Genomic DNA, 23,602 nt, shown 5'->3' with positions numbered 1-23,602 from the left:
CGGTGATAATTTATCAGATAATGTATCAGTTACAGAAATCCTTGTAAATTCCGGCTTTATCCAGAAAGATTCTCTTGGAGAAACAGAAGCTGCAGTCTCAGCTCTCACTGATGTTGTACTAGAGACATATTATTAATCCCACACTCAGGAACAGTGCTGCATTTTGACAGAAGAGATGGAGAGAGGCAATAGAAACTGAATGGTCCAGTTCTAAACAGTGTGCAGCTCAGAGGGAGCTGAGGTTCAGAGAGATCTTTGAAGGAGAGAGGCCATTTTGAGAGAGTTGTCAGGAAGGCGGATTGGATGTTTGGCTTCAAAACTGGAGATACTGAGTATAAGAACTGGGAAGTTCTGCTCAATCTTTATAAAGTGAAACATCCAAAAATAGAACTGAGAATAAATATAACCTCGGTAGGTATTCACATGGTTCTGACATTCCGGCGGGGGAAACATGTGTCGACCGCGTGGCCTAATGGATAAGGTGTCTGACTTCGGTCAATATGACAGTGATGGTATCAGAAGATTGCAGGTTCGAGTCCTGTTGTGGTCGTTTTATGCAGAAATCTGGCCGAAGTTTCAAAATAAACGAGATTTCCTTCTTCAGCGGAAAGCTCTGCATTTTCTTGCAAACATTGCAGGGCTCTTTCTCAGAATGTATTTCCTTGTTGTTTTGTTCATTCAATTTTTTAATCTGATTATTTTATCCTCCGCCCAAGAAATCAATCTTATCTTTGAGATCTTAATAAATTGTTGATGCTCCCGAATGGAGCAACAGGCTTTGATACAATGTGTTCAATAGAATTCTGTGGAGGGAATTCTAATCTCCTCAGGAAGGGGTTTAATAATGAGCTGAATGAACTGTTTCTGTTTTCAGGGATGAAAGGTGATGTCACTGGGCTGGTAATCCGGAGACCCGCACTAGTATTTGGGAACACGGAGTAAATCCCACTGCGGCAGCTGGTGGAATTTCAATTCATTGATGAAGTCAATCTGGAATTGAAAGCTAGTTTCAGTAATGGTGGCCTTGGAACTACTGTCAATTGAAGTAAAATATGATCTGGTTCATCGGTGCACATTAGATGAAGCCGTTTGCCCTCCTTACCTGGTCTGGCTGACATCTGACTCCAGACCCAGAGCAATGAGGGTGACTCTTAACTGCCCTCTGAAATGGCCGAACAAGGCACTTTCATTTGAAGGGCAATTAGAGGAGGGCAACAAATGCTGGTCCTGCAGGCGACACCCACAGCCCATAAAAAAAGAACCATGAAGGAGGAAGAGAATGCTCTGCCGGTAACAACTGCTGACATTCGGCGCTGTGGTTTGCCGTTTGACCGCCTAGCCTAATGGCTAAAGTGTCTGATAATTTTTACAATAGCGGAAATAGTATCAGAAGAATGCCGGTTCGAGTCCTATTACTTTTCTGCAGAAATCTGGTCGAAGTTCCAGGAGTACGAGATGGTCTAGTGCCGGATTGAGAATCCGGAGCCTTTTCTCCAAAACCAACATGGCTGAGGGTGGCCTGATGTTGGGGTTTAAATTAATGAAAGTTTTTTGTAAAAAAAAATCGATAAAATGGACCAGAGAAGGGCAGATAGGAATGTATCTCACTCTCTCACACATGCCATTGATAGTTGATGGTTTTAGCACAATGATGTAGATGTGACCAGTGTATCAGCGAATCCTCAGAGTGTGAGAGACATCCCATCAGTAATGCTTCCCCAACATCCTCCAGATTGAAGGGAGGCAGCATTCATGCTGATGACTGGGAGGAGTTTGTTACAAATCGTTGAAGATGGCCAAAACCTGTCCCCCAATCGGCAGCAGGCTTTTATGAGGCAGAATGGAGGCAGAGAAGACAGTAACAGAGGAGAAAGCTCTGTGGGCTGAGAATGGGCCTGTTCACTCACATGAAGACCCACAGCAGAAACTCATGGCCCTGAATGGATGTCATCCTCGAATCGAGGGACCGACAACAAAAAACAAAGAACAACACAGCACAGGAAACAGGCCCTTCGGCCCTACAAGCCCGCACCGCCCATTTTAACACTCAGTGAGTGCCTCATTCCAATCATTCTTCTACCTCCGACTTTTGTCGACATCTCCTGGACTCCACAATAAAGGGGTGCAGATTTAGGGAATTATATGTGCGCCAGATTAAGGGAGATTCAATTTACATAAGAAAATAAGAAATAGGAGCAGGAGTAGGCCATCTAGCCCTTCGAGCTTGCCCCGCCATTCAATAAGATCATGGCTGATCTGTCGTGGCTCAGTTCCACATTCCCGCTCTCTTCCCATAACCCTTAGTCCCCTCTCTTATCAAAAACCTTATCAACCCGCGTCTTAAAAGTATTTAGCGAGGTAACCTCCACCACTTCAACGGGCAGAGAATTCCAGAGATTCACCACCCTTTGAGTGAAGAAGTTCTTCCTCAACTCCGTTCTAAACCGCCCCCCCCCCCCCTTTATCTTGAGGCTGTGCCCCCTAGTCCTACTGTCCTTTCCGAGCGGGAAGAGTCTCTCCACCTCTATCCTACCCATCCCATTCATCATCTTATATGTCTCAATGAGATCTCCCCTCATTCTTCTAAACTCTAACGAGGACAAGCCTAGTTTATTCAGCCTCTCCTCATAGCTCAACCCCCTCAACTCCGGCATCAGCCTAGTAAACCTCCTCTGCACTCCCTCCAAGGCCAAAATATTCTTGCGTAAGTACGGCGCCCAAAACTGCACACAGTACTCCAGCTGCGGCCTCACCAATGCCCTATACAGCCACAGCAAGACCTCCCTACTTTTATATTCAATCCCCCTCGCTATGAAGGCCAGCATCCCATTCGCCTTCCTGACCACCTGCTGTACCTGCAGGCTGGGTTTTTGCGACTCATGGACAAGGACCCCGAGGTCCCTCTGCACCGTCGCCTGCTGCAGTTTTTCGCCAAGTAAGTAATAATCCTTCCGACCATTATTCCAATCAAAGGGACGATTTATTAACACCAATCAGCCGAAAACCACGGTTTTGGGGTGTGGGAGGAAACCGGAACACCCGGAGAAAACCCACGCAAGCACGGGGATAATGTGCAAACTCCCACAGACATTGACCCAAGCCGCCCTGATAACTGTCTCTAGCCACGCTGGCTGTGGGTGGTCAGCTCAGCTGGTTAGAGCGTGGCGTTCATAACACCAAGGTCGCGGGTTCGATCCCTGTATGGACCAGTTTGCTTTTTTTATCCCCCTCAAACTGGTATATTTTGGACGGCACGGTAGCACTGCTGCTTCACATCTCCAGGGACATTGGTTCGATTCCCGGCTTAGGTCAATATCTGCGTGGCGTTTGCACATTCTCCTCGTATCTGCGTGAGTTTCCTCCGGGTACTCCAGTTTCCTCCCATCGTCCAAAGATGTGCGGGTTAGGTTGATTGGCCCTGTCGTCATTCTCATGAAGTTCGAGGCGGCAGTTTCACTTCTCTGAGAGCATTGATACACCAGTTCATAGTTTCTTCAAACTTTACTCAAAAACCCGACTTCGATGAGATTCTGACCCACAAAGTTTGAATATCTCACTAGACAATCTCCTCTTCCATCTTCTTCCATCGGGAAAAAGATACAACAGTCTGGGGCCACCGACTCAAGAATAGTTTCTGTCCTGCTGCCTTCAGACCTCTGAATGAACCTTCCTTGCATTAAGTTGATTTTTCTCTCGACCCGAGCTATGATTGTGACACTACATTCTGCAATCTCTCCTTTCCTTCTCTATGAATGGTATGCTTTGTCGCTATAGCGCACAAGAAAAAAACTACCTTTCGCTGTATACTAATAATATATGTGACAATAATAAATCTAATCAAATGAAATAAGACAATGATGAGAATTCCTACATGCCATTCTTCGTGCCACAGATCCCCAGCTGCAGCACTCGCACTTCAACAAAGAGTGCTCAGACTAGAAAGTGCATCTTGGTGAAATAATAGGTCAATTCCAAATCGTTTCAGTTCAACATTTAAGCAAACGAACAAATAAAAATGACACATCGCGATAGGGAAAGAGTATCGTGGGGCAAAATACACGAATCAAAGTATATCAGACGTGACAGCCGTCAAACTGAACAGAACCAGATATCCATTATGCAAATACTCCCAGTGCCTCAAGAGAAGCCCTTTCCCCGACTAAGTGTTTGTATAGTTTTATTTGTTTCTCCGGCACTGACAGGTAACAGTAAATCACAACCTCACCAACCAGTGACAGCCAGTTAAATAACCATCCCACACTCGCTGATAATGGAGTTTCTGACAGTGACAGTTTCTGACCATCCTCCGATTGGACCTGGAGGGAACCAGATTCACTGTCAGAGCTGGACTTTCTTACAGAGTGGGTGACAGAGCCAGGTGAGCGATGGTGATGGAGTGGTGACTGTGAGAGCATTTGACCAAGGGTCAGTTCCTGACCATCACTGTTCTGATTTATTTAATTAGTTATCGCAGGTCATAATAGTAGGTGGACACTCTTAAAATGAAATTCACTAAAAATCCTCACAATCACGATCTTTCTAATGGAAAATTGAGCTTCAATTTGCTTTGAGTGGAAACTTTGTGAAATGAAAGAACAGGCCTCAGAATTGATCAATGAGTTCCCAGTAAGGAACAATTGTAAAAAGGTGGCTTCAACCAGACAAGCCAATTCAGTTTCCAAACTGCGCTCCGGGCTCTCCTGGTACCTGATGGAATCAGCAACTGAGGAAGTTCTGCAATAAAAACTAACGCAAATAACGGCACATGGGGGCAGGGTGAGCGATGGTGGTATAGTGGTGAGCATAGTTGCCTTCCAAGCCATTGACCCGGGCTCGATTCCCGCCTGTTGCATGGATAATTTCTTTGTAAACCTTATTCGCGGCCTCTTGGACTTTAAACGGAGTGAACAAAAACAGGGCCAACACAACATTGGACAGTAATAGAGATGCTTTGCTTTATTTTCTCTTCGGACGTAATTGGATTTCAATGGAAAAATATTTGAATAGAAAAACAAGTCTCCGACCTAATAATGAATTCAGAGACAGAGATACAAAGTATAAGGTGAGGAACAAATTTCAGCTCACACTCTGTGCTCTGTACAATCCTGGTTCCTGATGAAGTTAATACATGCACATTACTGAGGTGGTTACATTATTCTGGTAAATAAGCAGCTGCGATGGCTGAGTGGTTGAGGCGCTGGATTTGAAATCCAATGGGGTTTCCCCGAGCAGATTCCAACACTGCTCATAGCGCTTATGGTTGGAAATGTTTGCTTGAGGCAGCCATCCTGGGGAGTTTTTGCTATGAAGTATTTGGATCTCCATCATGCATCCAGCTGCATGGTTCTGGGCCAGGTGCAGGCAGCTGAGTTTGGAAAGGACACCTGGGTATCCTCGGGTTGGTATGGACAAGATGGGCCGAATGGCTTCCTTCGGTGCTGTCACTTTGGTTCTTTCGATGGTTCCATCAGCAAAATCATAACGTGAGCAGAAGTAAAAAATCAGCATCAGGATCACAAGGACAAAACAAGGTCTGATGTCAGAGGAAGATTCTTATGTAATGACACACAGAGCATAAGAAATACATTTCATCAGAATACATTGAATGAATGAGAATTTCAAAATGCTGCTTAGACGAGATGTCATCGTGTTCATTCAAACACATTGCTACAAGCTGGTCATTACTGGGCGTTAGGTGTTCCTGGCAATAACGGATTGGGAATGGAAGGAACAGCTTCACATCTGCACATTGACAGGTCAAACTGTGTCTCAGATTGACAGCTCCCAAGAGAGGTTTTCCTCTCCTCTCGCTCTGTGCTCTGGATTCTCGGGGATTAGTTGGAGTTTCCCAGCTCAGTAACTGTGAAAGCCTCTGAGGCCGGAGATTCTCACAGTGTCTGTTCCCAGATCATTCACAATAGAGAGTGTGAGGGTGAGTGAGTGAGTATCAGTCTTTCAATTCGATGCCTGACAGCTGCACAGTGAACCCATATTCACTCACTGCAAATTAACAGATATAGTGAAAGAAACACAGAAACAGAACATAGGAGCAGTGATCCTTCCAGCCTGCTCCGCCATTCATTCTGATCGTGGCTAATCCTCCAACTCAATATCCTGGTCCCACCTTTTACCTCCATATCCTTTGATTCACTGTGTCTCAAGTGCTATTTCTAACTCCTTCTTCAAAACATTCAATGTTTTGGCCTCAACTACTTTCTGTGGCCGGGAATTTCACATTCTGTCTACTCTCTGGGTGAAGAAACTTCTCCTCATGTCTGTCCTAAACTGTCTATCCTGTAACCTCAGACTGTGACCCTGGATCTGGACACTCCCAAACGTCCTTCTTTCATCTACCCGGCCTAATCCTGTTAGAATTCTCTAGCTTTCTAAGGAGGCCCCTCATTCTCCTGAACTCCAGCGAATATAAAAGTAACCAACTCAATCTCTCCTCATACCTCAGTCCTGCCATCACAAGGATCAGTCTGGTAAACCGCTGCTTTCGCTCTCGAACAAGAACATCCTTCCTCAGATAAGAAGACAAAACTGCAGCTGTGGCCTCTAAGACCCTGCATAATTACATCAAGACATCCCTGTTCCTGTACTCGAAGCCTCTCGCTATGAAGGCCACCATGCCATTTGCATTTTTTACTGCCTGCTACAGCAGCATGTTTTCCTTCAGTGACTGGTGCACGAGGACACTCTGTTCTGGTTGCACATTCTCTTCTCCTAACTTATGACCATTCAGAACATAATCTGTCTTCCCGTGTTTGCGAACAAATTGGATCACTTCACATTTATTCAAAATACACTGCATCTGCCAATCATTGAGCCATTCGCTCAACTTGGCCAAATCAGGCTGCAGGATATGGTGTAAGGTGACTCTGAGATAAAGGGATGGAGAGAGAAACGAGGTGACTGCAGTCTGACTCTGACTCTTCAAACCAGTTATTGCGCCCTTGTTGAAAGTGAATGTGCCTGAGAACAGGAGAAAAACAGATCATGGGCCAGGGATTTATTTTCTGTAAAATGTAAAATAAACTTCTAACCAGTCAGTGCCTGGCTGAGAACTGGCGGGGGGTGGGGGAGAGGGGGGAGGGGGGAGGGGGGAGGGGGCGGGAAGGGAGACTGCATAATTAAAATTCACATAAATATTTTCATCATTCATCTGTGTCTAATGGAAAATCTAGTTTAAAATTGTTGTCAGTGGAAAATTTGTTAAAATGAGAAAAAAGGGCCTCAAAACTAGTGAATGAATTCTCAGCCCGAAACAATAGTTAAAAGAACAAAGATCAAAGAACAGCACGGCGCAGGAAACAGGCCCTTCGGCCCATCGAGCCCGCGCCGCCATTTTAACATTGTGTTTTTCCTCTTCCACCCTTGACCAATGTCTCTGCTTATGGCACCCACATTGGAAACCAGATTGAGGGGAGAATAATTTCGGGACAATTTGTTACACCAATCAGCCTAATAGCAAATCTTTGGGATGTGGGAGGAAACCGGAGCACTGGGAGGAACCCCACGCAAGCACGGGGAGAATGCGCAAACTCCCACAGACACTGGCCCAAATCCATGTATCTGCACAGCTAACAGTGATAGTCACTGAGCTGTAGTGTTGCGCAGCATCTGGTCCAGTTTAAGTGTACACAAACGACTCGAAGTACTAGGCTATTCTCGAAACATCCAAGAGCAGCCCACGCACGACCCACCACGTGTATGCCCCTCGTTAGACAACAAGGTGGACCGACACACTTGTGCAGTAAAAGAGAAAAACGTCAACACAGCAACAGTTGATTTCCAGGAACGTCCCGAGGCTCTGATCCTCATTTAAAACAGTCTCCTATATCCCTCCTCCCTATTTCGCTCATGTGTCCATCGAAGTACACCTTAAACAACTCCAGCGTGCCTGCCTCCACCACCTTACTTGGCAGTGCATTCCATACCCTCACAACCCTCTGTGTGAAAAACCTCCCTCTGGCATCCAAATTATACTTCTCCCCCCTCACGCGAAGCCCGTGCCCCCTGGTGATATTTGTCTCCAATCTAGGAAAAAGTCTGCCACTGTTTACTCCATCTATACCTTTCAGAATCTTATACACCTCTATCAGATCCGCCCTCAATCTCCGTCTTTCTCAGGTGGCTTCAAACAGTCCAGGGAAACGAGACAAGCCAAGTTCAGTTTCCAAACTATCTGATGGACACACTTCGTGTCTGATGAAATCAGCAACGCAGGTAGTTCCGTAATTATAACTGATTAAAATAACGGTAATGGGCCAATGTGAGCGATGGTGGTATAGTGGTGAGTATAGCTGTTTCCCAAGCAGTTGACCCGGGTTCGATTCCCAGCCATCGTATTGATTATTTACTTATAACTTTATCCACTTCCTCCTGTGTTTTCAACCGAGTGGACAAAAATAGGGAGCGAATACAACATTTGACGATAATGAAATACAATAGAGATTTCTCTTTTTCTTTTTCTTTTTATTCGGACCTAATTTGTTTGTAATGAAAAATTACCGAGATACAAAAACAAGTCTCTGACCCAGTAAGTGAGTTCTCCGTCAGAGACAAAGATACAAAAGTAGAGGAACAAATTTCAGCTCACACACTGCGCTTTGTACAATAACGGTGTCTGATGAAGTTAGTATGAACGCTACTGAGGTGATTATATCAGGTGGTGCATTGGCGGCGCTGCGATGGCCGAGTGGTTAAGGCGTTGGATTAGAAATCCAATGGGGTTTCCCCGCGCAGGTTCGAGTCCTGCTCGCAGCGATTATCACTGAAAGTGTTTGCTTCCGGCAGCCCCAGAGCCGGAACTCCTTCTGGTATTTGGGTGCCCTCGGGCTGGCATGGACAAGATAAGCCGAATGATTCAGTGCTGTTCCCTTTCTCTGGTTCCATGAGGGAAATCATAATGTGAACAGATTGAAAAACAACAGCATCAGGAGCGCAAGGACAAAACAAGGTCTCATTTCAGAGAAAGATTCTTATGGAATGACACACAGAACATAAGAAATAAATGTCATCAGAATACACTGAATGATCATTTCAAAATGCTGCTTGGATGATATGACATTGTGTTCATTCAAACACATTGCTGCAAGCTGGTCATTATTGGGCGTTAGGAACTCCTTGTTATAGCAGATTGGGAATGGAAGGAGCAGCTTCACATCTGCACATTGACAGGTCAAACTGTGTCTCAGATTGACAGCTCCCAGGACAGGTTTTCCTCTCCTCTCGCTCTGTGCTGTGGATTCTCGGGGATGAGTTGGAGTTTCCCAGCTCAGTAACTGTGAAAGCCTCTGAGGCCGGCGATGCTCACAGTGTCTGTCCCCCAGATTCAGGGGGCAGCAGCCAATCAGAGCTGTGCCTGGGTTAACCCAGAGCTGGTTGAAATGGTGATATTGTTCACAAGCTGAATTCTATTTGATCAGATGTAGATACAGATTTTGTGCACTCAGTCACTAAACAACAAGATCCCACCTACATATAGAGGGGATGGAAGGATAGAGTGAGTTGGAGCAGTGAGACACAGACCGGCAGACAATGCCTCAGTGACAGAAATCCTTGTAAATTCCGGCTTTATCCAGAGAGATTCTCTTGGAGAAACAGAAGCTGCAGTCTTAGTTCTCAGAAAAACATCAGGTAAGGCGATAAAGGAGCAGCGCTCCGAAAGCTACTGGTTTTGCTAACAAATATATCTGTTGGACTTTAACCTGGTGTTGTGAGACTTCTTATCACGAGGGCAGAATCAGTGGAGTTCAGATATCTCAGAGGATTGTTGGGCTGGAGATGACGAAAGGCAGGAAGAGCTGAGGACATGGAGGGATTTGGAAACACGGATAAGAATATTAAAATTGAGACATTGCTTAACCACGAGTCAGTGTTTATCACTGAGCACAGGGTTGCTGCATTTATATATTTGGAGTAAATTCTGATTTAATGATGAGAAATCAATTAGCAGCTTCCTGGACACAGCAGCACAATAAATCGGATCAGAAGTGGGTCACATGGTCCCTCAAGCCTGCTGCTCCATTCAATAGGATTGTATTATAGATTCACAAACCAGAGAATCTTTACAATGCAGTAACAACCCATTTGGTGTTATTGAAACAACATTCTATCTAATCCCACTCCCCCGCCTCACAGCCCTGTCACCTGGCTTTGGTTCTGACCTTTGCTGATTTTGCACATTCTCCCCCGTGGGTTTCCTCTGGGTTCTCTGGTTTGCTCCCTGGTTGAAAGATGTGCAGGTGAGGTGGATTGGCCATGTTAAAAGTTGCTTTACTTTCCAAAGATATGTACATTAGGCACTGAATCGCTGCAGTTTTGATGCTTATCTTGAATATTTTCCCCTGGTTCTTGATGAACTCTTGACTGGAATATGAAAACCTCTAACATTGAATCCCTACAGTGCAGAATGTGGCCATTCGGCCCATTGCGTGTGCACTGATTCTCTGACCTATCCACTCAACCTCACATATTTACCCCGTTAATCCTCCTAATCTAAACATACTGGGAGACATACTGCCTGCTGCAGTTGTAAATGCGTCTAGTTTGGGGGCGTTTAAGAGATCTCTGGATAGGTTTATGGACGAAAAGGGATTGGTATAGGCTAGTGGGTCATTGTTTTTGTAACTGGTCGGCGCAACATCGTGGGCCGAAGGGCCTGTTCTGCGCTGTAATGTTCTATGTTCTATGTTCTATGTTCTACATTCGGGGAAATTTAGCATGGTAAGTCCATTTCCCCTATCAATGGAGTGTGGGGGCAACCAGAGCACCCGGAGGAAAGCCAAGTGGGCACAGAGAAAATGTGGGAGATACACACAGTCACTGAAGGCCAGAATTGAACCCGGGTCCTTTTACTTTTCATTGTCTCTCTATAATCTTCCTACCAGAATAAATCACTTCACTATTCTCAGCTTTGAATTTCATCTGGAACTTCTCCACTCATTCCGTCAACTTGTCTCTGTCCTTTTTGCAGTTTTACACTATCCTCCTCAGAGTTCACAATGTTCCCAACTTTCACATCATCCACAAATTCTGAAATTGTGCCCTGCACACCATGATCTCGGTCACTAATATATCCTGGTGCATGTTCACAGTATCTACAGCTTGTGTGTAGATCAATGTGATTTACTGCAGTTTGAGGGTGAAAACAGAAAAGCGGAGCCAATGCAAATGCTTGCATATTCCACGGAAATGTTACAGAATTGTTGTCAAGTCGCTTTGTTATCATCGTTAACAGAAAATAACTGAGAATGGTTTCGATGCATCAACCTCTGAATGATCAGTCCAGCACACTTCCGCTGCGTCACTTTGCTCTGGTAAATCCAGCTCCCCCTGCTGCCTATCAATGCAGCCATTCAGATATTCACTTCCACATTGTTGCTTAACTCCAGCACGAGTGTGAGGGAGCTTCAGTCTGGCCACACAATCCCACTGCAAAGCACCAAGAATGCAATGGACGGAAATGACACACACAAAAGCAGCAAAAGAGACTGTTTGTAAATGAGTGACGACAGACAAAGGTTCCGGGAAACCGGCAGGACCCGGAATTGATCACTCACATGTTAAATTAGTTTCCTGTTGCAAATATATTCTTGTAAGCATATTTCCTGCTGTACATCTGTCCTGCTTTGAACTATTGCTCAAAGATGTTCACTGCTGTTGTGTAAAGTGTTTCACTGTTTGTAAATATATTTCCTGCTGTGCTTTATGATATAGAGGGTTACAGCATGGAAACAGGCCCTTCGGCCCAAAGTGTTCATGCTGCCCATTGTCTTTTTCCCTCGGAGTTATTCCCAATTATCCGTGTTTTGTCAATATCTCTCCAGACCAATCTTACCCAGGTAACTGTCTCAAATGTTGGTGAGTGTTTTTTTCTTTCTGCTGTTGTGAAATATGCTGCCCTGTTGTCGTGTTTCCGGCTCTGGAAATATTTTTTCTTCTTTTCTGTTCACATATCGCCTTCCCTTGCAAACGTGTTCCCTGTTGTGTAAAAAAGATTCTCCGTGAGGACTTTTTTTGTCTGTAAATTGTTGCATGTTGTGTTAAGATGTCCCCTCTTCTTGTGTAAGGCTCTGGTTGCAGAAAAAGCCATTTACTCCAAATCGAGGTTTTTAGGGGAAAAGGGAAGCCAAATAACAGTTGGTGTTCTCCAGGTAAAAGGAACAACTGCTTCACAGTTACCATTAAGTTGTTTCATCATCACTATGAGCAGTAATAGCAGAGGATGGTTTCGATCCATCGACCTCTGGGTTATGGGCCCAGCACGCTTCCGCTGCGCCACTCTGCTGCGACAAAAGTCTCACTCTACTGCCCATCAATGTCGTCAGACAGATGGTCACTCCTCTATCGTTTAACAGGAACACCAGTGTGAGGAGGCATCACTGCATCACACCGAGAATACAATAGCAGCATGAGAGACTGCTTGGACACATGGAACGACAGACAAAGTGTTGGGAAACCGGCAAGATAAAGAATTGGAGAGTCGATCACTATTTTAAAAGGAATTTTCTGTTGCAAATACGTGTTTGTAATTATATTTCCTGCTGTGTAACTGTGCTCTCTGTTGTTGAGAAATGTTTTCTGCTGTTGTCTAAAATGCCTTCCCGGCTGTGTAAATATGATCCATCTTGTGTCAATATTTTTAAAATACTATCTTAATACATGTCCTGTTCTGTAAACGTGTTCCCTGTTACATAAGAACATAAGAAATAGGAGCAGGAGTAGGCCATCTCGCCCTTCAAGCCTGCCCCGCCATTCAATAAGATCATGGCTGATCTGAAGTGGATCAGTTCCACTTTCCCGCTTTCTCCCCATAACCCTTAATTCCCTTGTCTATCAAAAACCTATCTACCCGTCACTTAAATATACTTAGCGAGGTAGCCTCCGCCACTTCAATGGGCAGTGAATTCCAGAGATTCACCACCCTTTGAGTGAAGAAGTTCCTCCTCAAATCTGATCTAAACTGCCCCCCACCCCTTATCTTGAGGCTGGGCCCTCTAGTCTTGCTATCCTTTCTGAGCGGGAAGAATCTCTCTATCTCTATCCTATCTATCACCTTCATTATCTTATATGTCTCTATAAGATCCCCCCGTCATCCTTCTAACTCCAATGTGTACAGACCCAGTCTATCCAGTCTCTCTTCATAGGCTAACCTCCTCATCTCAGGTCTCAGCCGAGTGAACCTCCTCTGCACTGCTCTGTTGTGTCAAAATGTTCTCCGTGAAGATGTTTTCCGTTTTGCTAATGTTAATTATCTGATCTCATGATATTCCATGTTGGGTTAAAATGTTGTCTGTTGTGTTAAGATCTTCTCTGTTCTTGTATAAAACTCTGGTTAAACTGGAAGTGGATAACGATCGCCCAATTTCGACTGCCTTTTACCCTCTGTTCGGGATGTGATTGGGTGATTCATATTGTATCCAACACATGCATGTGAGTGAGATTTGTTCTGTGTCTCTCCGTCTCCGGTTGGAGTTGCGAGTTTTTATTTGTTTTATTCATTTCGAGAGGTGGGTACCACTGACTAGGCCAACGTTCATTGCCAATCCCTAACCGGCCTTAAGTATGTGGTGGTTTGCTGCTTTCTTAAACTGCTGCAGTCCCTGAGGTGAGGGAACAACCACGGTGCTGTCAGCCTAACAGTGGAGAAACAGAAGCTGCAGTCTCAACTCTCACTGATTTTGTAGCAGAGACAAATTAATAATCCCACACTCAGGAACAGTGCTGCATTTTGACAGAAGAGATGGGGAAAGGCAATAGAAACTGAATGGTCCAGTTCTGTGCAGTGTGCAGGCTCAGGGGGACCTGAGGGTCAGAGAGATCTTTGAAGGAGAGAGACGATTTTAAGAGAGTTGTCAGGAAGGCGGATTGGATGTTTGGCTTCATAACTGGAGATACTGAGTATAAAAACTGGGAAGTTCTGCTCAATCTTTATGAAGCTCTGATTAACTGTAGCTGTTTTAGGATTGCCCCCAAACCCGGTAACCAGACTTTACAAAGTGTGTGAGAGTCCTTATGAAGGGGGAAAGGAGATTTACTGTTTTGGATCCAGCGGTGAGGGATTTTAGCTCCAAGGTATGGCTGGATAACTCGGAGTTTCTCTCTGTGCAGCAAAAGGGATTGAGTGGCGCTGGAAGAGAGGTGTAAAAGAGTAGAACATATTGAAGTAAGGTTCACAGGGGGAAGTTGCTGCATTAGCTGCTAGCAGAAGGATTCGGGGACAGGCATTGAAGATTGAAGACAGGAAGTGCAAGAGGCAAAGCATCCCGACAGTGCGGAAGGAGGCCATTCGGCCCAGATATTCTGCACCGACTCTCCGACAGTGAATCCCTCCCTGTCACTCTACGTAATTACTCTGCTAATCCGCCTAACAGTAAGGGTCAATTTAGCCTGGCCAATCCACCAAATTTGCTCGTCGTTGGAGATAGAACATAGAACATAGAACATAGAACATTACAGCGCAGAACAGGCCCTTCGGCCCACGATGTTGCGCCGACCAGTTACAAAAACAATGACCCACTAGCCTATACCAATCCCTTTTCGTCCATAAACCTATCCAGAGATCTCTTAAACGCCCCCAAACTAGACGCATTTACAACTGCAGCAGGCAGGGCATTCCAATCCCTCACCACCCGCTGGGTAAAGAACCTACCCCTGACATCCGTCCTATAACTACCCCCCCTTAATTTAAAGCCATGCCCCCTCGTGCTAGCTTTCTCCATCAGAGGAAAAAGGCTATCACTATCCACCCTATCTAAACCTCTAATCATCTTATATGTTTCAATAAGATCCCCTCTTAGCCGCCTTCTTTCCAACGAAAACAACCCTAAATCCCTCAGTCTCCCCTCATAGGACCTCCCCACCATACCAGGCAACATCCAAGTAAACCTCCTCTGCACCCTCTCCAACGCCTCCACATCCTTCTTGTAATGCGGGGACCAGAACTGCACACAGTACTCTAAGTGCGGCCGCACTAGAGTAGTGTACAGTTGCAACATGACGCTGCGACTCCTAAATTCAATCCCCCTACCAATAAACGCCAAGACACCGTACGCCTTCTTAACAACCTTATCTACTTGATTTCCAACTTTCAGGGATCTATGTACACATACACCTAGATCCCTCTGTCCTCCCGTTAGCCCTATACTCGACACATCTGTTGCTCCTACCAAAGTGAATTACCTCACACTTCTCCGCATTAAATTCCATCCGCCACCTCTCGGCCCAGCTCTGCAACCTATCTAAGTCTCCCTGCAGACTATGACACCCTTCCTCACAATCTACCACACCTCCAACTTTGGTGTCATCAGCAAATTTACTAATCCACCCAACTATACCCTCATCCAGATCATTAATAAAGATTACGAACAGCAGTGGCCCCAAAACAGATCTCTGAGGCACACCACTCGTAACTGAACTCCATGATGAATATTTACCACCAACCACCACCCTCTGTCTCCCATCTGATAGCCAATTCCTGATCCAACTTCCTAGATTACCCACAATCCCATACATCTGCATTTTCTGCAGAAGCCTACCATGGTGAACCTTATCGAACGCCTTACTAAAATCCATGTATACCACGTCAACTGCCTTGCCCCCATCCACCTCTTTGGTCACCTTCTCAAAAAACTCAATAAGGTTAGTAAGGCACGACCTACCCGCTACAAAACCATGCTGACTATCTCCAATCAATTCATTACTCTCTAAATAAATATAAATCCTATCCCTAATTATTTTTTCTAAAACCTTGCCCACAACAGAAGTAAGACTCACCGGTCTATAATTCCCGGCAAAGTCTCTGTTCCCCTTCTTAAACAATGGGACAACATTCGCTATCCTCCAATCCTCCGGGACAACAGCAGAGACCAAAGAGGTGGATGGGGGTAAGGCAGTGGACGTGGTGTATATGGATTTTAGTAAGGCGTTTGATAAGGTTCACCATGGTAGGCTTCTGCACAAAATGCAGATGTATGGGATTGGGGGTGATCTAGGGAACTGGATTAGGAATTGGCTAGCGGATAGGAGACAGAGGGTAGTGGTTGACGGTAAATATTCATCATGGAGTTCGGTTACAAGTGGTGTGCCTCAGGGATCTGTGTTGGGGCCACTGCTGTTTGTGATTTTTATTAATGATCTGGATGAGGGTATAGTTGGGTGGATCAGTAAATTTGCTGATGACACCAAAGTCGGAGGTGTGGTAGATAGTGAGGAAGGGTGTTATAGTTTGCAGGAAGACTTAGACAGGTTGCAGAGCTGGGCCGAGAGGTGGCGGATGGAGTTTAATGCAGAGAAATGTGAGGTAATTCACTTTGGTAGGAATAACAGATGTGTTGAGTATAGGGCTAACGGGAAGACTGTGAATAGTGTGGAGGAGCAGAGGGATCTAGGTGTATGTGTACATAGATCCCTGAAAGTTGGGAATCAAGTAGATAAGGTTGTTAAGAAGGCATACAGTGTCTTGGAGTTTATTGGTAGGGGGATTGAATTTAGGAGTCGTAGCGTTATGTTGCAACTGTACACAACTCTGGTGCGGCCGCACTTGGAGTATTGTGTGCAGTTCTGGTCCCCACATTACAGGAAGGATATGGAGGCTTTGGAGAGGGTGCAGAGGAGGTTTACCAGGATGTTGCCTGGTATGGAGGGGAGATCCTATGAGGAGAGGCTGAGGGATTTGGGGTTGTTTTCGCTGGAAAGAAGGCGGCTAAGAGGGGATCTTATTGAAACATATAAGATGATTAGAGGTTTAGATCGGGTGGATAGTGATAGCCTTTTTCCTCTGATGGAAAAATCTAGCACGAAGGGGCATGGCTTTAAACTAAGGGGGGGGGGGGTAGTTATAGGACAGATGTCAGGGGTAGGTTCTTTACCCAGCGGGTGGCGAGGGATTGGAATGCCCTGCCTGCTGCAGTTGTAAATGCGCCTAGTTTGGGGGCGTTTAAGAGGTCTGTGGACAGGTTTATGGACGAAAAGGGATTGGTTTAGGTTAGTGGGTCATTGTTGTTGTTGTATTTTTTGAACTGGTCGGCGCAACATCGTGGGCCGAAGGGCCTGTTCTGCGCTGTAATGTTCTATGTTCTATGTTCTATGAAGATCAGAGCCAGAGGCTCTGCAATCACCTCTCTAGCCTCCCAGAGAATCCTAGGGTAGATCCCATCCGGACCAGGGGACTTATCTATTTTCAGCCCCTCAAGAATTTCCAGCACATCCCCCTTATCAACCGTAATACTGTCTATTTTACACCCCTGCAACCCAATGTCCTCCTCAGCTATATTCATGCCCCCCTGCGTGAACACCGAAGAGAAATATTGGTTCAATACTTCTCCAATCTCCTCCGGTTCCACACACAACTTCCCCCTGCTGTCTGTAACTGGCCCTAATCTTGCCCTGACCAACCTTCTGTTCTTGACATACCTATAGAACGCCTTAGGATTCTCCTTAATCCTATCAGCCAAAGTCTTCTCATGTCCTCTTTTAGCCCTTCTCAACTCACTCTTTAACTCCCTCCTAGCCAGTCTAAAGCTTTCTAGTGCACTATCTGAGCCTCCAATCTCATCCGAACATAAGCCTCCTTTTTCTTTTTAACCATCGACTCAACTCTTTTAGTGCACCACGGTTCCCTAGATCTACCAAATCCTCCATGCCTGACACGGACATACCTATCAAGGACTCGCAGTAGCTGCTCCTTGAAAAAACTCCACATTTCGGACGTTCCCAGTCCCTGTAATCTCCTAGTCCAATCTATGCTTCCTAATTCACTCCTAATAGCCTCATAATTGCCCTTACCCCAGCTAAAACTACTGACCCGAGGTTCATGCCTATCTCTTCCCATCACTAAGGTGAACGTAACCGAATTGTGGTCACTATCACCAAAATGCACACCAACTTCCAAGTCTAGCACCTGGTCTGGCTCATTTCCCAGCACCAAATCCAATATAGCCTCACCTCTAGTTGGCCTATCTACATACTGAGCCAAAAAACCTTCCTGCACGCTTTGTACAAACACTGACCCCTCTAGCGAGCTAGAACTATAGCAATTCCAATCAATATTCGTAAAGTTAAAGTCCCCCATAACAATTACCCTATTACTTTCACTCCTAACCAGGATTGTCTCCGCAATCCTTTCCTCAACCTCTCTAGAACTTTTAGGAGGTCTATAAAAGACTCCCAACAGGGTGACCTCTCCTCTCCTATTTCTAATCTCCGCCCATACTACCTCAACTGACAAGTCCTCATCAAACTTCCTCTCCGACACTGTGATACAGTCCTTGACTAGCAATGCTACCCCACCCCCCCTTCTACCTCCTTCTCTACTCCGACGAAAGCATTTGTACCCCGGAACCTGCAACAACCATTCCTGACCCTGCTCTATGATGGGAGGAAACCGGAGCATCCGAAGGAAACCCACGCAGACACGGGGACAGCGTGCAATCTCCACACAGACAGGCACCAAAAGAATGTTAGAAGTGGACGTTAGGTTTCTGCTGTTGACAAACTCAGGGGATTCCACTTAATTTTTTTGGCATCTGGGAATCAGAGAAGTAACTAAAAACAAAACTGAAAATAAATATGATCACGACAGTTATTCACATGGCGCTAACATTTGGGGATGACTTGCTTCTGTTGACCGCGTGGCCTAATGGATAAGGCGTCTGACTTCGGTAATCCTGGTGATGATGGGATCAGAAGATTACAGGTTCGAGTCCTGTCGCGGTCGTTTTATGCAGAAATCTGGTAAAACTTCCGGCAAACTGAGATTTCCTTCTTCAGCTGAAAGCTCTGCATTTTCTTGCAAACATTGCGGGGCGCTTTCTCAGAATGTATTTCCTTGTTGTTTTGTCCATTACATTTTCTCACCTCATTATTTTAGCCTCCTCCGAAGAAATCTATCTTTTTTGCGTGATCTTAATAAATTATTGATGCCCCCGAATGGAGCAACAGGCTTTGTAGCAAATAGTTTAATAAAATTCTGTGGAGGAAGAGGTTTAATAACGAGCTGAGTGAAGTGTTTCTGATTACAGGGATGAAAGGTGATGTCACTGGGCTGGTGATCCAGAGACCCACGCTAATCTTTGGGGACACCGGAATTAAAGGAAAACATGGAAAAATTAAAATCTGACTGGGATTCCCAGTCCTGTCAGACTGTATGGTTGCTTTCCGAGTTCTGCAGAGATATTTTCTCTGCAATGAGCTCCCGGGAGGTAAACACTGCTTCGTCTTTCACTCGTTGTCGCCAACTTCATTGCAAAGAATTATCTTTAGGGAAAAAAAAATGCAGGGCTCGTCCGGGATTTGAACCCGGGACCTCTCGCATTCTAATACTGTGCCCAAAGCGAGAATCATACCCCTAGACCAACGAGCCACCCACAGCAATCTATCCCCTGAACTTTTCAAAGTGTCCCAAAGTTAGGCATTTTTTTTGACCACTGAGAGATTTATTGAACAATGTTCCATTTCACTGTCTGTTTTGATGAAATCATGATGTAGAGATGCCGGCGTTGGTTTGGGGTAAACACAGTAAGAAATCTCACAACACCAGGTTAATGTCCAATCGGTTTATTTGATCGTAAACCCACAAGCTTTCGGGGTTTGCCCATTCATAAGAACATAAGAACATACGAAATCGGAGCAGGAGTAGGCCACCTAGCCCCTTGAGCCTGCCCCGCCATTCAATAAGATCGTGTCTCAGTTCCACATTCCCGCCCTCTCCACATAACCCTTAATCCCCTTGCCTATCAAAAACCTATCCACCCGCGTCTTAAATATATCTAGCGAGGCAGCCTCCACCACTTCAACGGGCAGAGAATTCCAGAGATTCACCACCCTTTGAGTGAAGAAGTTCCTCTTCAACTCCGTTCTAAACCGCCCCACTTTATCTTGAGGCTGTGGCCTTTAGTCTTACTGTCCTTTCTGAGCGGGAAGAGCCTCTCCACCTCTATCCTATCCATCCCATTCATCATCTTATATGTCTCAATGAGATCTCTCCTCATTCTTCTAAACTCTAACGAGTACAAGCCTAGTTTATTCAGCCTCTCCTCATAGCTCAACCCCCTCAACTCCGGCATCAGCCTAGTAAACCTCCTCTGCACTCCCTCCAAGGCCAAAATATCCTTGCGTCATCACCCGACAAAGGGGCAAACCCCGGAAGCATGTGAGTTTACGATCAAATAAATTGATTGGACTCTTACCTGGTGTTGTGAGACTTCTTACCCAGTCAAAGAAGGCAGAGGATCACACTGGAAGGATTTGTTTCTGAATAGAGGGCTGTGGCAAGTGGTTCCTCAGGGATCAGTGCTGGGACCTTTGCTGTTTGTAACATATAAATTATTTGGCGGAAAATGTAACTGATTTGATTAGTAAGTTTGCAGACAACACAAACGATGGTGGATTTGTGGGTAGTAATGAGGGCCATCAGAGGATACAGCAGAATATAGATCAGTTGGAGACTTGGGCAGAGAGATGGCCGATGGAATTTAATCCGGACAAATGTGGGTTAATTCATTTTGGAAGGTCTAATACAGATAGGGAATATACAGTAAATGGCAGAACCCATAAGAGTATTGATAGCCAAAGGGATCTGAGTGGACAGGTCCACAGGTCTTTGAAATTGGCAATGCTGGTGGAGAAGGTAGTCAAGGAGGCACATAGCATTCTTGCATTCATCGGCTGAGACATTGAGTTTAAAAATTGGCAAGTCATGTTGCTGCTTTATAGAACCTTACTGAGGCTGCACTTGGAATTTAGTGTTCAGTTCCGACCGCCAAACTACCAGAAGAATGTGGAGGCTTTGGAGAGGGTGCAGAAAAGATTTACTAGGATGTTGCCTGCTAAGGATGGCATTAGCTATGAGGAGAGTTTCGAGAAACTTGGTTTGTCCTCACGAGAACGAAAGAGTTTGAGGGGCGACTTGCGAGAAGTCCACAAGATTACGAGAGGCATGGACAGAGTGGATAGTCAGAAGCTTTTTTTTCCCCCTGGGTGAAAGAATCAGTCTCTCGGAGGCAAAGGTTTAAGGTGTGAGGGACAAAGTTTAAAAGAGATGTATGAGGGAAGGAGCGGTGGGTGCCTGGAACTCTTTGCCACGGATGTAGTGGAAATGGATACGGTAGTGACTTCTCAGAGGTGTATTGACAAATTCATGAATAAGATGGAAATAGAGGGATCTGGTCGCGGAATGGAAGGAGGGTTTAGATAAGTCGGGTAGCATGATCGATGCAGGCTTGGAAGGCCGAAGGGCCTGTTTCTGTGCTGTAATTTTCTTTGATCTTTGCTCACCCAGAGAAAATCTACGCAAACACGGGGAAACATGGAGACTCCACACAGACACTGAGTCAAACCGGGAATCAAACCCGGGTCCCTGGTGCTGTGAGTCAGCAGCAGCTTCCTATCCACCCTGTCCGTTTCTTATACACCTCAATCAGGTCTCCTCTCAGCCTTCACTGCTCTAAGTAAAATAATCTGATCCAATCCAATCTCTCTTCATAGCTCAAATTCTCCATCCCAGTCTACGATCTGGTCCCTGGTAAATGGACACTGCACCCTCCCCAGTGCAATCAAATCCTTACTGTAGTGATTTGACCGGAACTGCACACTGTCCTCCAGCGGTGGCCTCACCAAAATGTTGTCCAGCTCGAAGTGAACCTTCCTGCTCTTACAATCATGCATTAATATTCCATTCCTCACGCTGCATGAATCTTCACAACTCACAGACTCAAAGGGATTTCCAATATTGGAAAACATTGGAGGTTTCCTTTGTATTTTCAGGGATTTGGAATCAGTGGATCATCCAAAAATAGAACTGAAAAATATGAAATCACAGCATTTATTGACATTGTGCTAATGTCAGGGTAATATTCAACGTGTTGACGACGTGGCGTCGCCACGTCAAAGGTGAGCCAAAATGCTGATGAATTGAACGAACGTTGATCTCGGGTCACGAAAAGTGTTGGTACAAATGTAAAGATTTCCATTTTCGAAAGTTTCAATTCTTGACAGTCTTTTATTTTTGCCGTTTTCAAAATTAGAGAACAACACAAATACAATTTTACATAATGAAATTGCGGTGAACTCCCCGTCGGGGAATTGAACCCCGGTCTCCCGCGTGACAGGTGGGGATACTAACCACTATACTAACGAGGAACTACCCTGTTATTGGCGAAACGCATTGTACACTTGCCATTTACACTTCCGGAACGACAACTCAGTTCTGACAAGATCAGTTATTTTCCCCAATACGGAGAACCATTTAATGCAGCAAACAGCGGCTTCAACGAATTAATTAAGATTTTTGGATTAGCAGGAAAGAGAATGAGATGGATGCATGAAGTAAAAAAACACAAATCAGGTGGAGACAGAAAGGTGCGTTTGCCGTTCATATCAAACCGCATGTTCTTTTTAATTTTGGAGGAAAGACGGGGTGTCTTGAAGTCTGAACATTCTGGACAATCTCAGCTGGGCTCTCTCCACAGATGATGTCAGGCCTGCTGAGTTTTTCCAGCATTTTCATTTGTTGTTTCAGATTCCAGCATTGGCAGTATTTTGCTTTTATCTTGTCTCGAAATGTGTTTTTTTTTCCCAAACGGCTGGAAGTTTCAAAGTGCTTTACAGCTGAGATACATTTCTTTCATTATATTGTCTTTTTATTGCCCGAGGTACAGGCGCAGATTGAGCAAATACATAAAGTACTGTATCTCTCATCGTTTTGAAATTCGTCATTTCAGGAACAATAAACTTTATCCACATCCAAAATCCGAGGACGGATGAATAATTGTTCCTTGAATCTGACGTGATTTGAACACACAACCGTCTGATCTGGAATCAGACGCGCTACCGTTGCGCCACAAGCTCACAGACCTTACGGGCCTTTTACATCTGTGTTGTGTTTGGTGAATTCAAAAACCAAACAGGGAATTGTCTCCCTCTTTATTTTCTCGGGATTTAAATAGATTGGAAGGGTAACAACGAAGCAAAATTAACGAGAAAGTAGAAACACAACATTATCCTACAGGAGAAATGTGTTCTTTGTTCAAGAGGTGATTAGAAAGGGCACTTTTGTATGACGAGGTGGCCCAGTGGTGAAGGCGATGGATTGCTACTTCATTGCGTTCTACACGTTTGGGTTTGCATCCCATCCTCGTCGGAAATACGTCTTCACTGCCCCTTTATTGGGGGTAAACTCAGTGTGTGGGGATGCGGCCTGGGTCGGATTGCTGTTGGTGTAGACTCGATGGGCCGAATGCCCTTCTTCTGCACTGTGGGGATTGTTTGACTTTCGGGGCGGCAGTTTCACTTCTCTGAAAGCATTGATCCACCAGTTCCTTCTCTAAAAAGCCGACTCCAATGAGTTCCTGACCACAATCTTTGAATATCTCACCAGATAACGATGGAAAGTCCAACATGTCATTCTTTGCGCCGCAGCTGCAGCATTTATTCCCCATTCCCATAGAACATTACAGCACAGAAACAGGCCTTTTGGCCTTCCCTGGCTGTGCCGAACCGTTTTTCTACCTAGTCCCACTTACCTGCACCTGAACCATATCCTTCCGCACCCCTCTCATCCATGTACCTGTCCAAGCTTTTCTTCAATGTTAAAAAT

The 23,602-nt window shown here is 45.2% G+C and overlaps 8 non-coding genes across 8 annotated transcripts; 4 read left to right on the top strand and 4 right to left on the bottom strand.

Moving 5' to 3' along the window:
- The first annotated feature begins 458 nt into the window (after positions 1-458).
- Positions 459-550, top strand: trnar-ucg (transfer RNA arginine (anticodon UCG)). Its single transcript is given in 2 exon segments — positions 459-495; positions 515-550. It is a non-coding gene; the product is annotated as a tRNA-Arg (tRNA).
- A 7,729-nt stretch (positions 551-8,279) lies between these two features.
- Positions 8,280-8,351, top strand: trnag-ccc (transfer RNA glycine (anticodon CCC)). The gene has a single exon. It is a non-coding gene; the product is annotated as a tRNA-Gly (tRNA).
- A 336-nt stretch (positions 8,352-8,687) lies between these two features.
- Positions 8,688-8,769, top strand: trnas-aga (transfer RNA serine (anticodon AGA)). The gene has a single exon. It is a non-coding gene; the product is annotated as a tRNA-Ser (tRNA).
- A 3,454-nt stretch (positions 8,770-12,223) lies between these two features.
- On the bottom strand, positions 12,224-12,295 carry trnam-cau (transfer RNA methionine (anticodon CAU)). Its single transcript has one exon. It is a non-coding gene; the product is annotated as a tRNA-Met (tRNA).
- Positions 12,296-18,632: 6,337 nt separating this feature from the next.
- trnar-ucg (transfer RNA arginine (anticodon UCG)) lies at positions 18,633-18,724 on the top strand. Its single transcript is given in 2 exon segments — positions 18,633-18,669; positions 18,689-18,724. It is a non-coding gene; the product is annotated as a tRNA-Arg (tRNA).
- Positions 18,725-19,284: 560 nt separating this feature from the next.
- Positions 19,285-19,369, bottom strand: trnap-ugg (transfer RNA proline (anticodon UGG)). Its single transcript is given in 2 exon segments — positions 19,285-19,320; positions 19,334-19,369. It is a non-coding gene; the product is annotated as a tRNA-Pro (tRNA).
- Positions 19,370-22,074: 2,705 nt separating this feature from the next.
- trnad-guc (transfer RNA aspartic acid (anticodon GUC)) lies at positions 22,075-22,146 on the bottom strand. The gene has a single exon. It is a non-coding gene; the product is annotated as a tRNA-Asp (tRNA).
- Positions 22,147-22,782: 636 nt separating this feature from the next.
- trnaw-cca (transfer RNA tryptophan (anticodon CCA)) lies at positions 22,783-22,854 on the bottom strand. The gene has a single exon. It is a non-coding gene; the product is annotated as a tRNA-Trp (tRNA).
- Between the last annotated feature and the right edge of the window lie 748 nt (positions 22,855-23,602).

This window comes from Carcharhinus amblyrhynchos, unplaced genomic scaffold, assembly GCF_965287045.1.
Source record: "Carcharhinus amblyrhynchos unplaced genomic scaffold, sCarAmb.v2.hapA scaffold_42, whole genome shotgun sequence".
Lineage (NCBI taxonomy): Eukaryota > Metazoa > Chordata > Chondrichthyes > Carcharhiniformes > Carcharhinidae > Carcharhinus > Carcharhinus amblyrhynchos.
This window is presented reverse-complemented; position numbering and strand designations above follow the sequence as displayed.